Genomic DNA, 17,522 nt, shown 5'->3' on the forward strand with positions numbered 1-17,522 from the left:
TCGATCTGTCCGGCCATCTTCTGCCAGTCCTGTCAAAGGTACGGGAGTTTAGATCCCGCATAGAGTCAATCTATATAAAAAAATAAGTATCCTGTGAAAGGTAAAGCAGCTTACCGCACTGGCTTGGCGCTTCGCGCTGAATCCGCGATCCTCAGTAATAGGGGGGGGGGGGCTCGGCACTTTTGAACAGCACCCGCCATGCGTCTTCATGAGTCATGTCGAAGAGCCTGTTCAGAGTTCAGTGCTGCGCCGGATTGAACTCCCGTTGTTGGCACATGAGTATCTGACGGATGAGCATAACTTGGACTATGTTGAAAAGCTTGAGCTTCTTGTCCACCCTGTTTTGAATACATGTTTGGAGTCCGGTCAGCTCTTTCGAACTACCCCAGGACAGGCCCTTCTCTTTCCAGGAGGTGAGCCGCGTGGGGATGCCAGATCGGAACTCGAGGGCCGCTGCCCATGCAGGGTCGCGCGACTCGGTGATATAGAACCACCCCGATTGCCACCCCTTTATGGTTTCCACGAAGGAGCCCTCGAGCCATGTTACGTTGGGCATCTTGCCCACCATGGCGCCTCCGCACTCCGCCTGGCGGCCGCCCACCACCTTCGGCTTGACATTGAAGGTCTTCAGCCATAAGCCGAAGTGGGGCTTGATGCGGAGGAAGGCCTTGCACACGACGGTAAACGCCGAGATGTTGAGGATGAAGTTCGGGGCCAGATCGTGGAAATCCAGGCCGTAATAAAACATGAGCCCCGAACGAAGGGATGGAGAGGGAATCCCAGTCCGCGGAGGAAATGGGTGAGGAATTCTACCCTCTCATGGGGCCTGGGGGTGGGGATGAGCTGCCCCTCATCTGGGAGCCGGTGCGCGATGTCGTCGGGCAGGTATCCGGCTCTCCTCAGTTTCTTGATGTCTCCCTCCGTGAAGGAGGAGATCATCCACCTGCCTCCCGCTCCGGACATGATTGGAGAAGGTCGAGGTGGGAAGAGCAGACTTGGGCGCTAGAGCTCGAGTGTGCGAAAACGGATGAGCAAAGGAGGAAGAAGGCGTGGACAGAAAGGTGAATCCTTATCCCTTTATATGGGTGGACGAAACTAAGCATCCCCACTTGCCTGATAAAACTCGCTTATCCCCCAAGCGCCGCGATTGATGGCGCGGTTGGATTACCCACGCCCGTATTGATGAGAATCCCGTAATAAGGGGACACGATCTTTGCTTTGACAAGACGTGTCAAAAAACTGCCTCGCGTTATGTGCGGGGCTGGTTAAAAGAAACGGTTCGAATAATCACCGGGCCATGACGTAACGTCATGCTGCCAAAACAAGCCAGCAAATTAGATCTGCAAAAATATTATTCTCTCTACGATGGAATGTGGAACTTATTTTACAGGGTCGGACACTATCCTCGTATTCAAATTCTTCTGTGATGTATTCGGAGAAGGAACCCGCCTTGCAATGCCGAAGACAATACTGCGCGCCAGACTCATCATCATTGAAGCCTAGTTCAGGGGCTACTGAGGGAGTCCTGGATTAGGGGGTCTCCAGACAGCCGGACAATCTCCATTGGCCGGACTGTTAGACTATGAAGATACAAGATTGAAGACTTCGTCTCGTGTTCGGATGGGACTCTACTTGGCGTGGAAGGCAAGCTAGGCAATACGGATATGGATATCTCCTCCTTTGTAACCGACCTTGTGTAACTCTAACCCTCTCCGGTGTCTATATAAACTGAAGGGTTTTAGTCCGTAGGACAACAACCATAACATACAATCATACCATTGGCTAGCTTCTAGGGTTTAACCTCTCTGATCTCGTGGTAGATCTACTCTTGTACTACCCATATCATCAATATCAATCAAGAAGGACGTAGGGTTTTACCTCCATCAAGAGGGCCCGAACCTGGGTAAAACATCGTGTCCCCTGCCTCCTGTTACCATTTGGCCTAGACGCACAGTTCGGGACCCCTACCCGAGATCCGCCGGTTTTGACACCGACAACCATCCTCCACATCACGGGTTATGTCGCCCTATGTGAACTATTCCTGGGTTGCGAGGCCCATTTTGATTTATGGAGAAGACTGTTCTGCCTCATCCCTCGCAATCAAGGGGATCAATTTTTGAATTGGGAGGAGCCGAAGTGTGGCGCATCGCCGGGACCGGATACCTGTCCGGCACGCCGAAGAAAGCTCTCGAAGAGTGGCCTTCCGAATGGTTCTACATTGACGACGTTGCTCTACTCGACCCTGTCCGCATAGGCCTCCCCGAGTTTTCAAATGCTCCACTGAAGAAGCGCCATAGCTGGCGTCCTCGGAGCCTCGAGGAAGTGGATAGCGCGAAGATCAGTTTTCTACTGGGCAAGATTAAAACGCTTGCCCAGTCCGGATTGTCAATAGTCGAAGTGATGGCAATTTCTATAACACGGGGGGTCCAGCCACTCCAATACCAAGGACTGCCCATGTGGCATTATAACAGAGAAGACGACGCCTCAGGTTACGACCGAAAAGGCCCGAAGACCCCCGCCGCTCTAGCCAAGATTCTAGCCGAGGTATATAAAGGGGAGAAGGAGGAGTTCAGCCATCTCCAATATCGAGACGGACTTTCCATGTACAATCCTCCCAGGTGGGTAAGGTTCGGCTTCACTTAATTTATCTTGTCCCTGGATCATTCGTTGACAGGCAGCATCTTATCTGCTCATAACAGGAATGGCGTGATACGTCTCTGTCGTATCTACTTTTCCAAACACTTTTGCCCTTGTTTTGGACTCTAACTTGCATGATTTGAATGGAACTAACCCAGACTGATGCCGTTTTTCAGCAGAATTGCCATGGCGTTATTTATGTGCAGAAACAAAAGTTCTCGGAATGACCTGAAACTTCACGGAACATCTTTTTGGAATAATAAAAAATCCTTACAAAAGATGAAGACCAGGGGGCCCACCACCTGTCCACGAGGGTGGGGGCGCGCCCCCTACCTCGTGGGCCCCCTGGAGCTCCTCTGACCTCAAGTCCAACTCTATATATTTGCTTTCGGGGAGAAAAAAATCAAGGAGAAGAAATCATCGCGTTTTACAATACAGAGCCGCCGCCAAGCCCTAAAACCTTTCGGGAGGGCTGATCCGGAGTCCGTTCGGGGCTCCGAAGAGGGGAATCCGTCGCCATCGTCAACATCAACCATCCTCCATCACCAATTTCATGATGCTCACCGGCGTGCATGAGTAATTCCATCGTAGGCTTGTTGGACAGTGATGGGTTGGATGGGATCTATCATGTAATCGAGTTAGTTTTGTTAGGGTTTGATCCCTAGTATCCACTATGTTCTGAGATTGATGTTGCTATGACTTTGCTATGCTTAATGCTTGCCATTAGGACCCGAGTGCCATGATTTTAGATCTGAACCTATTATGTTTTCATCAATATATGAGAGTTCTTGATCCTATCTTACAAGTCTATAGTAACCTATTATGTATTATGATCCGTTAACCCTGAAGTGACAATAATCGGGATACTTACCGGTGATGACCGTAGTTTGAGGAGTTCATGTATTCACTATGTGTTAATGCTTTGTTCGGTACTCTATTAAAAGGAGGCCTTAATATCCCTTAGTTTCCGTAAGGACCCCGCTGCCACGGGAGGGTAGGACAAAAGATTTAATGCAAGTTCTTTTCCATAAGCACATATGACTATATCCGGAATGCACGCCTACATTACATTGATGAACTGGAGCTAGTTCTGTGTCACCCTAGGTTATGACTGTTACATGATGAACCGCATCCAGCATAATTCTCCATCATTGATCCATTGCCTACGAGCTTTCCATATATTGTTCTTTGCTTATTTACTTTTTTGTTGCTATTGCTATCATCATTACAAAATACCAAAAACACTACTTTTGCTATTGTTACCTTTTGCTATCGTTACCACTACTATCATATTACTTTGCTACTAAATACTTTGCTGCAGATATTAAGTTTCCAGGTGTGGTTGAATTGACAACCTAACTGCTAATACTTGAAAATATTCTTTGGCTCCCCTTGTGTCGAATCAATAAATTTGGGTTGAATACTCTACCCTCGAAAATTGTTGCGATCCCCTATACTTGTGGGTTATCAAGACTATTTTCTGGCGCCGTTGCCGGGGAGCATAGCTCTATTCTTTGAGTCACTTGGGATTTATATCTGCTTATCATTATGAAGAACTTGAGAGATCAAAAAACCAAAATTTATCCCTCAACTACGAGGGGAGGTAAGGAACTGTCATCTAGCTCTGCACTTGATTCACCTTCTGTTTTGAGTAAGCTTGCGACACCTAAACCTGCTTCTGTTATTCACTCTGATATGTCGCATGTTATTGATGATGCCACTTCTGCTATGCATGATACTTATGATGAAACTACTTCTATGCTTGATACTACTGTGCCACTTGGTGAATTTCTTGATGAACAACTTGCTAGGGTTAGAGAGAGTGAAAATATTGAATCTGATAATACTGATGAAAGTGATGATGAAGACTTGCCCGTTATTCCTAAGGGTTATGTTTTTGATAAAGAAGCTTCTTTAGCTATTTTAGCTTGCAAAGATAGATACAAACTCAAGAGGTTATTAGCTAAATGGAAGCAACAATCTCTAAATGCTAGAATGAAACCTAACCCTGCTTTTGCTACTTCACCTATCTGTGTTACTGATAAGGATTATGAAGTCTCTGTTGATCATGATATAATTACTTTGGTTGAATCTGATCCTTTTCATGGCTATGAATCTGAAACTATTGTGGCACATCTTACTAAATTAAATGATATAGCTACCCTGTTCGCTAATGATGAGAGAACTCGTTACTTTAATATCCTTAAAATATTTCCGTTCTCATTAAAGGGTGATGCTAATATATGGTTTAATTCTCTTGATCCTGGTTGTGTGCGTAGTCTCCAGGATATGATTTATTACTTCTCTGCTAAATATTTCCCTGCTCATAAGAAACAAGCTGCTTTAAGGGATATTGAGGGAGTCCTGGATTAGGGGGTGTTCGGGTAGCCGGACTATACCTTCAGCCGGACTCTTGGACTATGAAGATACAAGATTGAAGACTTCGTCCCGTGTCCGGATGGGACTTTCCTTGGCGTGGAAGACAAGCTTGGCGATGTGGATATTCAAGATCTCCTACCATTGTAACCGACTCTATGTAACCCTAACCCTATCCGGTGTCTATATAAACCGAGGGTTGTAGTCCGTAGGCAATCAACTCCATACACAACAATCATACCATAGGCTAGCTTCTAGGGTTTAGCCTCCTTGATCTCGTGGTAGATCTACTCTTGTACTACCCATATCATCAATATTAATCAAGCAGGACGTAGGGTTTTACCTCCATCAAGAGGGCCCGAACCTGGGTAAAACATCGTGTTCCCTGCCTCCTGTTACCATCCGGCCTAGACGCATAGTTCGGGACCCACTACCCGAGATCCGCCGGTTTTGACACCGACATTGGTGCTTTCATTGAGAGTTCCTCTGTGTCGTCGCCTTTAGGCCCGATGGCTCCTTTGATCATCAACAACAATGCAGTCCAGGGTGAGACTTTGCTCCCCGGACAGATCTTCGTCTTCGGCGGCTTCGCTGTGCGGGCCAATTCGCTCGGCCACTTGGAGGAGATCGAAAGCTACGCCCCTGGCCATCAGGTCAGGTTTGGAAGCCTAAACTACACGGCTGACATCCACGGGGACTTGATCTTCGACGGATTCGAGCCACAGTCAAGCGCGCCGCACTGTCTCGATGGGCATGATATAGCTCTGCCACCGAACAGCGCCTTGGAGGCCGCATACGCATCGGTTTCGACCATTGATTCGGAGCCTACTACGCCGATCGAGGATCAGCGGTTGGACGCTGCCTCAGGGGCTGCGATCTCAGAGGCGATCGAGCCAAATGCTAGCCCCGCACTCTGCGCTACCCATGACTCCGAGGATCCGTACTCCTCCCCGGACTCCGAACCCCCCCCGCCCCTGCCAATCGAATCCGATTGGGCGCCGATAATGGAGTTCACCGCTGCAGACATCTTTCAGCATTCGCCTTTTGGGACATCCTGAATTCTCTTAAGTCTCTCTCTTTATCAGGAGAGCCCTGGCCGGACTATGGTCAGCGAGGGTGGAATACGGACGATGAGGAAATTCAAAGCCCACCCACCACCCACTTTGTAGCCACTGTCGACGATCTAACCGACATGCTTGACTTCAGCTCCGAAGACATCGACGGCATGGACGACGATGTAGGAGACGAACATGAACCAGCACCTATAGGGCGCTGGAAGGCCACCTCATCATATGACATATATATGGTGGACACTCCAAAATATGGAGATGGCGATGGAATAGTGGGGGATGACGCCCCCAAGAAACAGCCAAAGCGCCAGCGTCAGCGGCGCCACTCTAAATCCCGCCAAAACAAAAACGGTGATTCTGGCACGGGAGATAATACTACCCCGGATAGCACCGAAGAACACCCACCTCAGCAAGATTCGGCATAGGAAGATGGAGAAGCCAGCCCTCATGAGAGAGCGGCAGACCGAGAGGTCGAGGATGATAACTATATGCCTCCCTCCAAAGACGAGGCAAGCCTCGATGACGATGAATTCGTCATACCATCAGACCCCGCCGAGCAAGAGCGTTTTAAACGCAGGCTTTTAGCCACGGCAAGTAGCCTCAAGAAAAAGCAGCAACAGCTTAGAGCTGCCAAAGATTTGCTAGCTGACAGATGGACTGAAGTCCTTGCGGCCGAAGAGTATGAACTCGAATGCCCCTCCAAGAGTTACCCAAAGCGCAGGCCGCTACCCCGATCAGAGAAGGAAGCACCTACATCACCAGCGCATGACATGGCAGACCGGCCACCTCGCGGCCGCGACAGAGAGGCCTCTCGGCCCTCCACCCAAGCCATGCCCCGACGCCGCTCAACTAAGGCACGGGAAAATGCGCCAGACCTGCGAGACATACTGGAGGATAAGGCAAGACAAACAAGATCGATCTACGGATCGCGCAGGGGCCCTACGGCATGTGACAATGATCTTCACTCCGGATACAACAAATCCGGCCGGGCCGAACACAACAGACATAGCTCTTCCGAGATGCGTCGTGATATAGCCCAGTACAGAGGCGCCGCACACCCGCTATGCTTCACGAATGAAGTAATGGATCATAAAATCCCAGAGGGTTTCAAACCCGTAATCATCGAATCATATGATGGCACAACAGACGCGGCGATATGGATCGAGGATTATCTCTTTCACATCCACATGGCACGCGGCGATGATCTACACGCCATCAAATACCTCCCGCTCAAACTTAAAGGACCGGCCCGGCATTGGCTTAACAGCTTGCCAGCAGACTCAATCGGTTCTTGGGAGGACCTGGAAGCCGCATTCCTCGACAACTTCCAGGGCACTTACGTGCGACCGCCGGATGCCGACTACTTAAGCCACATAATTCAGCAGCCAGAAGAATTGGCCAGACAATTCTGGACACGGTTCCTAACAAAGAAAAACCAGATAGTCGACTGTCCGGACGCAGAGGCCCTAGCAGCCTTCAAGCATAACATCCGCGACGAGTGGCTTGCCCGGCACCTGGGACAGGAAAAGCCGAAATCCATGGCAGCCCTCACGACACTCATGACCCGCTTTTGCGCGGGAGAAGACAGCTGGCTAGCTCGCAGTAACAACTTATCAAAGAACCCTGGTAATTCGGATACCAAGGACAAAGTGGCAGGACACGTAGGAATAAGCAAAAATGCCACGTTAATAGCGACAACAATGAAGACACGACAGTCAATGGACGATTCAAAGGCTATAAATCCGGTCAGCGGAAAAAGCCATTCAAAAAGAATACTCAGGGCCCGTCCAGTTTGGACCGAATACTCGATCGCTTGTGCCAGATACATGGCACCCCCGAAAGGCCAGCCAATCACACTAACAGGGATTGTTGGGTGTTCAAGCAGGCAGGCAAGTTAAGGGCCGAAAACAGAGACAAGGGGCTGCACAGCGACGAGGAGGAGCCCAAGCCGCCGAGTAACAATGGACAGAAGGGCTTTCCCCCACAAGTGCGGACGGTGAACATGATATACGCAACCCACATTCCCAAGCGGGAGCGGAAGCGTGCCCTACGGGACGTATACGCGATAGAGCCAGTCGCCCCAAAGTTCAACCCATGGTCCTCCTGCCCGATCACTTTTGATCGAAGGGACCATCCCACTAGCATCCGTCATGGCGGCTTCGCCGCATTGGTTCTCGACCCAATCATCGACGGATTTCATCTCACAAGAGTCCTCATGGACGGCGGCAGTAGCCTGAACCTGCTTTATTAGGATACAGTGCGGAAAATGGGCATAAATCCCTCAAGGATTAAGCCCACAAGAACGACCTTTAAAGGCGTTATACCAGGTGTAGAAGCCAACTGTACAGGCTCAGTAACACTTGACGTGGTCTTCGGATCCCCAGACAATTTACGAAGCGAAGAGTTAATCTTCGATATAGTCCCGTTTCGTAGTGGCTATCACGCCCTGCTCGGACGAACCGCATTCGCAAAATTCAATGCGGTGCCGCACTATGCATATCTCAAGCTAAAGATGCCAGGCCCTCGAGGAGTAATTACGGTCAACTGAAACACCAAACGCTCCCTCCGTACGAAGGAGCATACGGCGGCTCTCGCAGCAGAGGTACAAAGTAGCCTTCTCAGGCAATTCTCTAGTCCGGCCATTAAAAAGCCAGAAACTGCCAAGCGCGCCCGGAGTAACCCATAGCAGGACCGCCTGGCACACTCTGAGCAAGCGTAGCAATGCGGCCCCAACCCCAGCCTTCGCGACATAGCAAAACCAGTATCTCGTGTACATAACTACGCCCTTGAAATACCATGGGCACAGGGGAAGGGGCACAATAACGGCATGCCCAGAATATGGCTTAAAACGTACTAGGGGCTGCCGGATTCCTTTTTTTAATTTTTTCTTACTTTCAGGACTCCATACTTCGGACGACCTGTTTGGCAATTCGACTGCCGCACAAATGATGCAAGATCCAGGGAGGCAGACAAGCCATGCCGCATTATGGAACTCCCAGGTGGTCTCTGTTACGAGCGGTATACCTGTTTTAAATACAATTCCGCGGCCTGCCCTGGTCAGGACATACTGAATAGTCCAATATCTTTTGCTTACCGCACTATTTGTATCGTTCGGCTTTGATAAATAGCCTCTCTATAAACAATGCATAGGTTTTGTCTATTTTCTGCATTACTCTTTTTTATACATGTTCATTAATGACATGATTGCACCCGTATACTGTGGTACGGCAATTACGCCTGGGGCTTCAGTACCCTTTAATATGGTGTGAGAAGTCCGTACACTTTCACAAGTGCGGCACCCCGAACTTATAACACTATATGCGTCGGCTCCGAATCATGATTTGGGTCAATAGTTGGGTTTGCCCGGCTCCTATGTTTTCGTGCCTTACGTTCCGCTATATCGGCTAAGGTAGCACTAGGAGAACCACTGCGATTGTGCCCCGGTTGAGCTGGGTTAAGCACCTCAGTGGAGAAAGCTAAAACTGACTGTCATGATGAGGCGAGAGACCGGTCGCTGTTCGAGAGGTTTTTCGAGTCCCTAAAGACTTATGCCGCTTCGAGCGAGGAGCCAGATTTGTCCGGCCAAGGCATGGATAGCGCCCCGAACTCGGTCTTCCGAACTAGGGGCTTCACCGAAATTTAAAATTATAAAGTTCTATGGCTAAGTGAGAGTGTTCAAGCATTATAGTCCGATTGCCTGGTTCGTTGTGCTGAGCGCTTCCCTCGAAGGACCCAACTATGGGAAAAAGAGCGCTCAGGTTTATCCCGAACACCCCAGCACTAGTGGCATGGGGGCAGAAGCCGATGACTGACATCTCTCAATTTTTTGATAAACGGCCGCACAGAAAATAATATTTTAAATTCAACAAGCATTGATTAAGCGCCTATGAACAAGTTTTCAGCGCACAGGATAAAAACGAGCGAGTTTATTCAAAAATTATATCCTTGGTACATTCATCCGCCATAAGGCGGGCACCCGCAAGAACATCCTTGTAATAGTTCTCGGGCTTGCGATGCTCCTTCCCCGGCGGCGGCCCGTCCTTCACAAGCTTCTCACCGTCCAGCTTACCCCAGTGCACCTTTGCACGGGCAAGGGCCCGACGGGCATCTTCGATGCAGACGGAGCGCTTGATGACCTCGAGCCTTGGACAGGCCTCCACCAGCCGCCGCACCAGCCCGAAGTAGCTCCCAGGCAGGGCCTCTCTGGGCCACAGCCGAACTACGAAGCCCTTCATGGCCTGTTCGGCCGCCTTATGGACCTCGACCAGCTGTTTCAGCTGGTCGCTCAAGGGCACAGGGTGTTCGGCCTCAGCATACTGAGACCAGAACACCTTCTCCGTCGAGCTGCCCTCTTCAGCTCGATAGAATGCGGCAGCAGTGGATACGCTGCGGGGAAGATCTGCGAATGCCCCTGGAGATCTCCGGATTCGGGTAAGTAACAAGTAGTTTACTTTTATATTTCTGCTTTGCATAAAGAATGCCTTACCCGCTGCTATCTTCTTCATCTCCTCCAACTCTTGGAGGGCCTTTTGGGCTTCGGCCTTGGCAGACTTGGCAGTCTCAAGGGCCGCCGCGAGCTCGGACGCTTGGGTCTTTGACTCAAGCTCCAAACTCTCATGTTTTTTCATGAGAGCCTGAAGCTCTTGCTGCACCTCGCCGACCTGAGCCCCAAGTTTCTCTCGCTCGGTGCGCTCCACGGCCGTTTTCTTTTCGGCCTCGGATAGCGCCTGCTTGAGGGTCGCCACCTCAGTCGTGGCCCCTATAATAAGCAATGCAATCCTGTTATTTTTTGCAATCAAGCCTCTCTATAGGCACTTTTTCTGTAAGGTATTTCCTACCTTCTTTTTCCTCGAGCTGCCAGTTGGCAAGGCCGAGCTCTTGCTCGGTCCGCTTGAGGTCCTGTTTCAGGACACCCACCTCTGCAGTCAGTGCGGCGGTGGATAGCAGTGAAGCCTGCATACACATATTGACTCTTTTTGTTAGACTCCTGCAAAATTTAATAGATCCTCTATTCGGCTTTTCTTTCCGAACGCCAAACAGAGCATCAGGGGCTACTGTCTATGCGGTTATATTTTTACATATTTTTACTTACCTCAAAGCCTGTTAGGAGGCTAGCGCAAGCTTCACTCAGTCCGCTCTTGGCGGACTGAACCTTCTGGATCACCATACTCATAATAGTACGGTGCTCCTCGTCGATGGAGGCGCTGTCAAGCACCTCGAGCAGATTGTCCGGCACCTCCGGTTGGACAGAGGCCGCCGACTCAGAAGGCTTGCTCCTCTTGGAAGGAGTTCGCCTACCGCGGTCTGGAACTGTTGAAGATTCCGGCGCGGTGTCCGGCACAAAGCCGGACTTGGACCCCTGGGGGGTCTTGTCCCCTTTACTCCTGGGGTCCAGGAGGTCGCCTTGCGGCTCCTCCAGGACCACCTCCTCCTGCCCCGGAGCTCGTTGCGACGCCACTTCGGCGTCGTCCGCAGTGCGGGGGAGACAGCGGGTGGAACTGAGTTCACGTCCGATGAATCCAGGGAGCCGCTCGACGAGTCTTTGAGTTCGGCCCGAGGCGGGCTGCATAATTACGTTCGACATTAGGGAAAGCTGTGCAACAAAGGAACATCATGAGTTATTCTGATATCCGAACTTACGATTTCGCCGGACGCTTGGCCCTGTTTGGCCACTCCTCTTTGCCCTCTTTGGCATTGGGGGCGTAGTCCGGCGGAGGGGTCTTCCTTTTCCTAAACCCCTCGGCCTCCCCCGTTGGGGCGGCCTTCCTCTTCTCTCCTCCCACCGCTAGGGGGGGAGAGTTTTCTTCTTCCTCCTCCTCGTTTTCGCGGGAGGAGGGCGTCTCGGACTCGTCAGATGACGAGTCTGACACCACCACATTATGGGGACTCTTTCGAGTCCCCGTGGCCTTCTTCTTCTTGGCCTTCTTCTCCGGCACCACATAAGGCGCCGGAACCAGCAGCTTCACTAGGAGAGCAGGGGCTGGGTCTTCGGGCAAGGGAGCCGGACAATTAATCAATCCGGACTTCGCCCGCCAAGCCTGTCAAAGGTAAGGGAGTTTAGATCCCGCATAGAGTCAAACTATGAAAAAACTTAACATCCTGTAAAAGGTGAAAATATCTTACCTCGCTAGCGTGACGCTGCGAGCTGTATCCGCGGTCCTCAAAAGCGGATGTGGGAGCCTCGGCGCCTTTGGTTAGCACCTTCCAGACGTCTTCATACGTCATGTCGAAATTCCTGTTAAGGGTTTGGTGCTGCGTCGGGTCGAATTCCCACAGATTAAAGTCCCGTTGTTGACACGGGAGGATCCGGCGGACGAGCATAACCTGGACTACATTGACGAGCTTGATGAGCTTGCTCACCAGGGACTGGACGCATGTCTGTAGTCCGGTCACCTCTTTTTCATCGCCCCACGACAGGACCGTCTCTTTCCAGGACATAAGCCGCGTGGGGGGTCCGGATCAGAACTCGGGGGCTGCGATCCATTTCGGATCGCCTGGCTCGGTGATGTAAAACCACCATGATTGCCACCCCTTCAGGGTCTCCAAGAAGGAGCCCTCGAGCCATAGGACGTTGGCCATCTTGCCCGCCATGGCGCCTCCGCACTCCGCCTGGCTGCCGCGCACCACCTTGGGCTTGACGTTGAAGGTCTTGAGCCAGAGGCCGAAATGGGGGCGGATGCGGAGGAAAGCCTCGCACACGACGATAAACGCCGAGATGTTGAGGACGAAGTTCGGGGCCAGATCGTGGAAATCCAGGCCATAGTAAAACATGAGCCCCCGGACAAATGGGTGGAGTGGAAAACCCAGTCCGTGGAGGAAGTGGGGAAGGAATACTACCCTCTCATGGGGCCTTGGGGTGGGGAGAAGCTGCCCCTCTTCGGGAAGTCGGTGCGTGATGTCTTTGGACAAGTATCCGGCCTTCCTTAGCTTTTTGACATGGCCCTCCGTGACAGAGGAGACCATCCACTTGCCTCCCGCTCCGGACATTGCTGGAGAAGGTTGAGGTGGGAAGTGCGGGCTTGGGCGCTGGAGCTCGAGTGCGCAGGAGATGGATAGGCAAAGGAGGAAGAAGGCATAGGTAAAAAGGTGGATCCTTATCCCCTTATATGGGCGGATGCGGTTGTGCGTCCCCACCTGCCTGGTAAAACTCGCTTGCCTCCCAAGCGCCGTGATAAGTGGCGCGATTGGATTACCCACGTCCGTATTTATGAGAATCCCGTAAAGGGGGTACACGATCTCTGCTTTGACAAGACGTGCCAAGGAAACCGCCTCGCAAAACATGCTGAGGTGGAAAAGTAAAAATGATTCGAGTAAAGGACTTGGCTATAGTGTGATGACGCACTGCGGAATACGTCAGCAGATTTGATTTGTGTTAATATTATTCTCTCTATGGAAATATGTGGAAGCTTATTTTGCAGAGCCGGACACTACTCTTGGTGTTTACAATCTTCTATGAAGGACTTGGAGGAGGAACCCGCCTTGCAATGCCGAAGACAATTTGCGCGCCGGACTCGTCGTCATTGAAGCCTGGTTCAGGGGTTACTGAGGGAGTCCTGGATTAGGGGGTGTTCGGGTAGACGGACTATACCTTCAGCCGGACTCCTGGACTATGAAGATACAAGATTGAAGACTTCGTCCCATGTCCGGATGGGACTTTCCTTGGCGTGGAAGACAAGCTTGGCGATGCGGATATTCAAGATCTCCTACCATTGTAACCGACTCTATGTAACCCTAACCCTATCCGATGTCTATATAAACCGGAGGGTTGTAGTCCGTAGGCAATCAACTCCATAAACAACAATCATACCATAGGCTAGCTTCTAGGGTTTAGCCTCCTTGATCTCATGGTAGATCTACTCTTGTACTACCCATATCATCAATATTAATCAAGCAGGATGTAGGGTTTTACCTCCATCAAGAGGGCCCGAACCTGGGTAAAACATCTTGTTCCCTGCCTCCTGTTACCATCCGGCCTAGACGCACAGTTCGGGACCCACTACCCGAGATCCACCAGTTTTTACACCGACAGATATATATATAATTTTGTGCAAATTGAAGAAGAGAGTCTCCCACAATCTTGGGGGAGGCTTCTCCAATTACTTAATGCTTTTCCTGATCATCCTCTTAAGAAAAATGAAATACTTGATATCTTTTCTAATGGACTAACCGATGCTTCCAGAGATTACCTGGATAGTTGTGCTGGTTCTGTTTTCAGGGAAAGAACATCGGATGAAGCCGAAATTCTATTGAATAATATGTTGGCAAATGAAAATAATTGGACACTTCCTGAACCAGTTCCTGAACCAACTCCCGAGCCTATTTCTAAACCAACTCCGAAGAAGAGAGGTATTCTATTTCTCAGTCCTGAAGATATGCAAGAGGCAAAGAAATCTATGAGAGAAAAAGGTATTAAAGCTAAAGATGTTAAGAATTTACCTCCTATTGAAGAAATACATGGTCTTAATTTACCGCCGGTTGAAGAAACATATAATCTTAATACATTACCTATTGAAGAAACTCATGGTCTTGATAACCCGACACAGGTAGTAAAGATAAATTCTCTCTATAGATATGATAAAGCTGAAATTCCATTTACTAAGTTTGCTAGCCCATGCTTAGATGAGTTTGATAAATTTATGGCTAAGCATGAAGACTTTAATGCTTATTTTGGTAGACAATTGAAATACAATTCAAATATGCTTGAACACTTGGGTGATTATATGGCTAATGTTAAAGGTGAACTTAAACTTATTAGTAAACATGCTTCTACGGTTACCACTCAAGTAGAACAAGTACTTAAAGCTCAAAATGATTTGCTCAATGAATTTAATAGTAAGAATAATGATAATGCTGTTAGAGTGGCTACTAGAACTGGTAAAATGACTCAGGAACCTTTGTATCCTGAAGGCCACCCTAAGAGAATTGAGCAAGATTCTTAGAGAAATAATGTAGATGCACCTAGTCCTTCTAAAAGGAAGAAAAAGAAAAATGATAGGACTTTGCATGCTTCTAGTAAACCTATTACTGAAACACCAGAGAATCCAAATGACATTTCTATCTCTGATGCTGAAACACAATCTGGTAATGGACCTGAAACTAGTGATAATGTTAATGATAATGTTCATGATGATGCTCAACCTAGTAATGATAATGATATAGAAATTGAACCTGTTGTTGATCTTGATAACCCACAATCGAAGAATCAATGTTATGATAAGAAAGACTTTGTTGCTAGGAAACATGGTAAAGAAAGAGAACCATGGGTTCAGAAACCCATGCCTTTTCCTCCCAAACCATCCAAGAAAAAGGATGATGAGGATTTTGAGCGCTTTGCTGAAATGATTAGACCTATCTTTTTGCGTATGCGATTAACTGATATGCTCAAAATGAATCCTTATGCTAAGTTTATGAAAGATATTGTTACAAATAAAAGAAAGATACTAGAAGCTAAAATTTCCCCCATGCTTGCTAATTATACTTTTGAGGGTGGAATACCAAAGAAACTTGGAGATCCAGGAGTACCCACTATACCATGCTCTATTAAAAGAAATTATGTTAAAACTGCTTTATGTGATCTTGGAGCCGGTGTTAGTGTTATGCCTCTCTCTTTATATCGTAGACTTTATTTGAATAAGTTGACACCTACTGAAATATCTTTGCAAATGGCTGATAAATCAACTGCTATACCTGTCGATATTTGTGAGGATGTGCCTGTTGTAGTTGCAAACGTTACTATTTTAACAGACTTTGTTATTCTTGATATTCCCGAGGACGATAGTATGTCTATTATTCTTGGAAGACCCTTTTTGAATACTGCAGGGGCTGTTATTGATTGCACTAAAGGCAATGTCACTTTTCATGTTAATGGTAATGAGCATACGGTACACTTTCTGAGGAAAGAACCTCAAGTTCATAGTATCAACTCTATTGGAAAAATTCCATCGATTATATTTGGAGGTTTTGAATTCCCTCTTCCTACTGTCAAGAAGAAATATGATATTCTTATTATTGGGGATGTGCATATCCCCGTTGAGGTAACATAGTGTTATTCGAAATTTCTCCAGTTCCACGTTATTCGGAATGAGTTCGTTAACAAGACTTGATCAACCTTGTTAGTGGATTCCTTTTGGTGAGCCTGAGATGGATGAAACTAGAAGGCACAACCTTCTGTATCCCAATTTTACTTTATGTTATTTATATTAAATAAAATAAAAATAGTATTTTTTGTCTGTTATCTGAATTATCCGTGCAATATAAAAATGTCCCGAAAATAAAAGTTCTCCAAAATACCCTGAAATTTAAATATGATTTTTTTCTGGAATATTTGAGAATATTGGGCACTGAGAACACATCAGGAGGAGCTGGCACCTGGCCACGAGGGTCAGGGGCGCGCCCTACCCCCCTAGGTGCGCCCCCTACCTCATGGGCCCACGGTGGCCCTCCTCCACTTATCCTTTCACCCACACACTCCTTCTTCCTCCCACAAACACAAATATCCAGCTCAAGCACGAGTTCTAGCTCATTTTGCTGTCATTTTTGATCTCTTTGCTCAAAGCACCTCTCACAAAACTTCTTGGGGAAATTGTTCCTTGGTATGTGACTCCTCCATTGGTCCAATTAGTTTTTGTTCTAGTGCTTTATTCATTGCAAATTTATGCTGCCTAGGTGACCATGTTCTTGAGCTTGCATGTCAAATTTATATGGTTCCAAGTAGTTTTGATGCATGATGTAGGCTCTAGGCACTTGTATGAGTAGTTGCTATCAATATTATTGAGTTTGGTTCACTTTTATTTTGAAGTTACTAAAAATTTCAGATTTTTTCAGAAAATGATGAAGAGATTTTTGAGGGGCTCATCGAGCCGAAGCTCAAGGGAAAAGCAAAATGAAGAGGCACAGAAGCCCAAATATAATTTGCCTCGCACCGCGAAGGTTAGGCCGTGTGAATGGCCCTCCGATGATATCTTGAGAGCAACCATGATTTATGAGGATTTTTATGAATTGGCTAAGAATGCAGGCCTCACCGACTTCCTCCACGACCAACGCGAATAGTATCTCTTACTCACCAATACTTTTGTGCAAAACTTCTACTATTATCCTAGGGAATCACCTCCTTCAGTAGAGTTTCATTTATATGATGTGGTTAAGAAGATGTCACTTTATGATTTTTGTCGGGTTTGTTTGATCTCTTTCGAGGGCAAAATAGAGGAACCACATCGTGATGATGTGGATGGGTTTACTGATACCATCACTGTAGGGGAAACGAGGAAGGTTTCCGATGCACAAATCACTAGCATACATTTTTCCTGTTTTACGCTACTTCGCAATATTTGCTAGTCGTTGCTTAATTGGTCATGGAAACTGTGGAAACCTTAGTGTTCCTGATATTATTATTTTGTTCCATGGTTTATTCTATGATAACTCTGTAAGTATGGGCGGTAT

This window comes from Triticum dicoccoides, chromosome 5A (genome assembly GCF_002162155.2).
Source record: "Triticum dicoccoides isolate Atlit2015 ecotype Zavitan chromosome 5A, WEW_v2.0, whole genome shotgun sequence".
Taxonomy (NCBI): Eukaryota; Viridiplantae; Streptophyta; class Magnoliopsida; order Poales; family Poaceae; genus Triticum; species Triticum dicoccoides.